The sequence below is a fragment of the Gymnoscopelus braueri genome (genome assembly GCF_963280865.1).
Source record: "Gymnoscopelus braueri genome assembly, chromosome: 10".
NCBI classification, from domain to species: domain Eukaryota; kingdom Metazoa; phylum Chordata; class Actinopteri; order Myctophiformes; family Myctophidae; genus Gymnoscopelus; species Gymnoscopelus braueri.
In genome coordinates, this window is record NC_137611.1 from 12,210,138 (window position 1) to 12,215,750 (window position 5,613).

Here is a 5,613-nt window from a genome sequence, read left to right on the forward strand (position 1 = left end):
CTAAATAGTTTATTTTATTTTTACTAACCACGGAGACCTTGCAGTTGCACGGCAGTGGAATTGTCGGTCTATGAGCAGAGCAGTGCGCCTGGCAGAGAGTTAAGGCACGCATGCTACCAAATGAGGTGGTCACCCTATCACTTTTTAGTTGATAGAGCTCTCTATCACCACCGCGGTGATAAGGTGACCACCGTAAATGGTAGCATGAGCCCCCTTTGGAGAACTCACTAACGCTCTGGACCAGGTCTACCCTCCCTCCCAACTTTAAAAAAATAAACGCACAGGATGGATTTAGCATCATGCATGGCCTGCTAACACATTGGTTCTCAAAGTGGGGTCCGAGGCGAGGACCCCCAGGGGCACTTGAGGGGGTTCCAGGGGGTCCCCAGCTAAATGATGGACAGGGACCAAATGGACCCTTATGGGTCTGTAACTCTGAGAGTGTACAACGGGTCCATTTGTACACTCTCAGAGTTAAATTAAGATTGATTTTACAATATGAATTGGGGTCCCAGAGACATGCCATTAAATGGGGGCCCGTAGTGCCTAATGCATGTCAAACTGAGGGTCCTTGAAATTAAAATGGTTGAAAATCAATGCTAGAGCCGTAAAAATCTTCTATTATGGGGTGGCGTATCTTTTCAAATGGGGGTCCGCGGGCTAATAAGTGTCTATTTGGGCCGCGGGTCCTTGGCACGAAAAAGTTTGAGAACCACTGTGCTAACAGACGTGGCATAAACTTACAGTCGTATCCGTAGACCTTGAAGATGTAGAACTGCAGCACTGGCCACGATGGAAACAGAATTGTCCAATACAACCAGGATCCAACGGCAAGAAGGAGCCTTATATTAGCTAGGTAGGTCCAGAACGTTTTCATACATTTCACTGCACCACCCCACAGGCGGCCCACGATCTCCATCACACCACCACCTCGTCTCGCACCACGTCGTCTCATCTTTCTGGTCTGAAATTAGAACCACCATTGAGTCACCGTAGCCTTAGATTAACTATCGTAGATGTATTTTATCAATTTTGACATTTTTATATCTACGAGAGTCTCAGCTTTCACCCCCCCCCCCCCTCTCTCAAACATTTACAAATGCTAAATATAAGCCTTATAGTGCTTACCCGCGTGCCCCAAATGTTAACTCTGTCTCCGGAGTAGTTGTGCATGGATTAGTCCATATTTTTTCAATAAAGTGTTTAAATACAGTCTGTGGCCGAACGCCATTTCCCCCCCAACCCCCCTCGTTACATTGAGTTACGTTGAGTTCATAGCAAAGCACATTGGCCAGGGAAACCAGCAAATAAGGTACAAATACACCTCCAATACTCTCAACTACAGAACATTTACAGTGTATTCAGAAAAGGTTTCACTTACGATCTTTATGCTTCACAGTATGTGCGTCGAGTGACGTTGGCTTCCAGCACCATGGTAAGCTAAGCTATCTGCAAAGCTGCTAATAATCACTTGATTGCTGATAGGCAACACCTGGAGCAGTCAGGTGGAACCCTTATTTTTAACTCTATGGGTGGAACTTTATGAACAGAGCCCCCTAAACAAATTAAAACATTGACCTGCCCCTAGAGGGCGCTAAACAGCACTGAGGGAATGTCAGAATAATAGTATCAACCTTGTAGTGGGGCAGAATAGCAGTTAATCTATTTTTTGTTTTGAATTGGTAACTTTTCAATATTATTTTTCAAACATTTTAAAAACACAAATCTTGTAAGGGGGTCCCTGGCATAACATTTTCAGATGGGGGGGAATACATATTAATCTGGGGCTCCTTGCCATGAACATATTTAAGAACCACTCGTTTAAACCTTTGGAAAAAAAACCAAAATAAGCAACACCACTTTAGAAACGAGCCCCAAAACGCAATCTGCAACTATCTCACTATCAAGATACATTTACAGGCAACTTATAATAAGCAGACATGCAACACTGCCCGGAATCCCCCTCCTGTCACGTGACACAGGAATATAGCAGATCTACAAGCCCACACCGTGTCGTGGATGCTATATGTTGTGGGGCAGTGTGTTCGCCTGGTACGTTGACCTGGGTTTTCCCTTCCGCTCAGTGCTCAGATCCGGTTGACAGCCCGCCCTACTGGTTCCAGTCATTTCTACTTGCATACAAAGCACACAAACAGTTTCCGTATCAGCTCTAAGACCGGATCTTCAACCTGCAAAGTGAATGATCCTCCTAGTCCAGTTCCACACATAACTCTATGGTCCCACATCATGTGATACAAACGCTGACCCGGCACTTCCTGCTGCTGGAGTGACAACTTAGAGACAGATAAACAATTCAATCTTTCCTTACTATATTTCATTAAATCTTTACATAATTAATAACACAAGCGTTGTAAAAATAGGTCCACGTTGATTTAGTGTTGCTGCGTTTGTGAATATCAGTAAATGACAGGAAACAGCCAAACTCTTTCCTAGCAGCGCGATTCCACTGTCCAGGGTAGCCTACGAGTTCTATGCACAGCTTGTTCGATTACAAATGCATAAAGTTGTATTATATGGAGATTACATTTGACAGCGGCCCTATATAGCCTTTACAAGGTTCCACATCTTTAATACTTTTAAGCCATAATTATAATGACTATTAACAACTGCTCCCTTCATTTTTTTTTTACAAAGATTTTTTATGCCTCTGTTACCCTATAAATATGACACAGGACCAAAATGTAGGTTACAAAATGGTACTTATATTTATTTGCATAATGGTTAAAAGTGCTTTGAGTAATTCAAAATAGAACGGGGAGAAATAATCAAACAAATCAAATCATTAATGAAGGTTCCACATGGACCTACAACCAACGACAAAGCACATAGTTCACAATATGCTCATGGCACCATCACACAGCATGTAATACACCAACATAATATACATCATATAATGCACGATAACATATACAAAATGTCACAGGTGATATACTAAAATATGTAAAACTCTGTAGAAAATGATTACTTTACCAGATAGCTCTTATGTCTATACACAAGCAGATGCCTCTCAATGCTCACAAGCAGAACTCCTCTCTCAATGCTCACACACAGGCAGAACTCCTCTCTCAATGGTGACACACGGGCAGAACTCCTCTCAATGGTCACACACGGGCAGAACTCCTCTCAATGGTCACACACAGGCAGAACTGCTCTCTCAATGGTGACACACGGGCAGAACTCCTCTCAATGGTCACACACGGGCAGAACTCCTCTCAATGGTCACACACAGGCAGAACTCCTCTCAATGGTCACACACAGGCAGAGCCATAAGCCCCCAGTCTCCACCTGTAGCAGTTATAGCAATGACATCATACATGCAGGTTAGACACAATGTTACACAGAATCATATACAATACAGAATATATATCAAACCACTTCGTTGTTCACCTTTGCACACACAGAGTACATACTCACAATTCTCCAGTTTAAATGCCTACACGCTACTGAAGAGGCCACACCCCAAACAATACTGGACTGGCAAACATCCATGGCAAGAGCACCAGAAATGGCACAGACCTGAAAAAATATAAAAACATCCTAATTGTAGACCATACAAAATAACACAACAGTAAAACACAAAGTAAAAGCAGGAAACAAGCAAACAGGCATACCATTTACCAGGTCATCAGCTGCACACCAACATCCCCCTCTCACTACACTACCGGTGTGGCGTGAGGACCCATAGATTGGCAATCTGCTTCCTGCCTGTTCAGAAAGGCCTTAAATACTTGTGACATCACTTTATCTCTGCCTCCCTCTAGCCTAATTGATCCCCAAGCGCCGGCTCCCAGAGAGAATGGCTGATCAAAAAAAAAAAAAACACATATATAGTACACATACAGTGACAAAGAAACACCCCAAGGAGTGGGTATGGAAAGCAGTATAAATGTAGCGGAGGCAAACGTGTCTTTGAAATGTAATGGAGTGAAAGTCATAAGTTAATGATAATTTTAAAAACAAAACTAAAACTTTCAAAATAAATTGTCAAAGAAATGTCACAATTCTTCAAAATGTAGATCAGTTATTTGTAGGAATTGAATCCAGGACCTTTGGATCATGTAGACATAGAGTGTCCTTACACAGTGAGCTATTGAACTTGTTACTCATCAGAAGCCAAATGGATTCATTACAAAAAGGCCAGAGGCTTGTTTCAATCGTGCTCCAAACTGCTCCATAAACAACCCAGACAAGCAACAGCACAACAAACAACAATATAAAAACTAAAATAAATTCAACTGCATATCTTGATACATTTTGTTTGTATCGTTGTTTGTTGCTAGTTAAAAGAGGAGGAAAACTGATTAGGAGCAGGCAGCATGCTAGGTCACTGTGTTTAAACACTTTGTACATGATCCAAAGGTTGTGGGTTCAAGTCCTCCTGTTTTTTACTCTGAAGCATGTTTTGAACACTTAACATCCAGAAACTACACTTAAAAGCACTAAAAGAAACATGTGTAAATGTGTGGAGGTGCCGTAGGGCAGCGGATAGTTGGTGGACACCTCTGTGGTCTTTGGCAAATAGAGCCACACGGCGACCAGGGCCAAAGGTTTAATTCCTGTTTCTGCAAGCAAGGCCACAGGTTCAAGTCCAGCCTAGGGAGGCACTGAAGCCAATACTCATCGATGTACTGATGTACAGTGGGGGTGGTGGAGCAGTGTTGCTCCCTGCTGTTTCCAGACAGTAACAGTAAGTAATGGCACACAAAAAAAACACATGAACTCTTATGTAACAAACCATACACTCAGACACACACAAACACACGTGCGCGCCTTTGAACAACGTGGTTGTGACGTCACGTGTATAGTTCATTACGCTGATTGAAAGCTGCAGACTGGGATCACTGCAGGTTGATTGATATGGTGTGTGTGTGTGTGTGTGTGTGTGTGTGTGTGTGTGTGTGTGTGTGTGTGTGTGTGTGTGTGTGTGTGTGTGTGTGTGTGTGTGTGTGTGTGTGTGTGTGTGTGTGTGTGTGTGTGTGTGTGTGTGTGTGTGTGTGTGTGTCTCACCCAGAGCCTTCCAGCGATCTCACCCCCCACCCCCCAAAAAAAACAACATAGATTCAATGTTGGCATTTCAATCATTAAATTCAACCACAATACAATGTTGATTCAATGACATCTTTTCAACATTTAAGGTTGATCCACCATCAATCTTCAACCTTAACCAAAAATCGTCATTTTTCCAGGAGGAGCGAGATCCCAAACCGACCCCGACGCTTCAACGTTGATCTAACAACTTTTGCTATCTGGGTAGCAGTCGTTTAATTGGTTATACACTGATAGATGATTCTCCAGTTACATTTATGCATCATTTAAAAGACCGGGAAAGCCTATATGTTGTTATGCCTTTAAAACCGGCAAAGCATCTGTGTCATTTAACTCATTTTAGATGTTGCTATGTATGTACATAGCACTTAGGTTAGGATTTAGAGGCGTTTTAAAATTCGGGCATTAAGAGGTTAATAACTAAATATGCCCAAGGGATATCACAGGGAACCCTCTTGAATTCTTAAGAGGTGACCCCAAGCTACAAGAATCGGTTGAGAAAAAAAAATAACGTTTACAGACAAAACCATGTTCAGCCAAAAATCC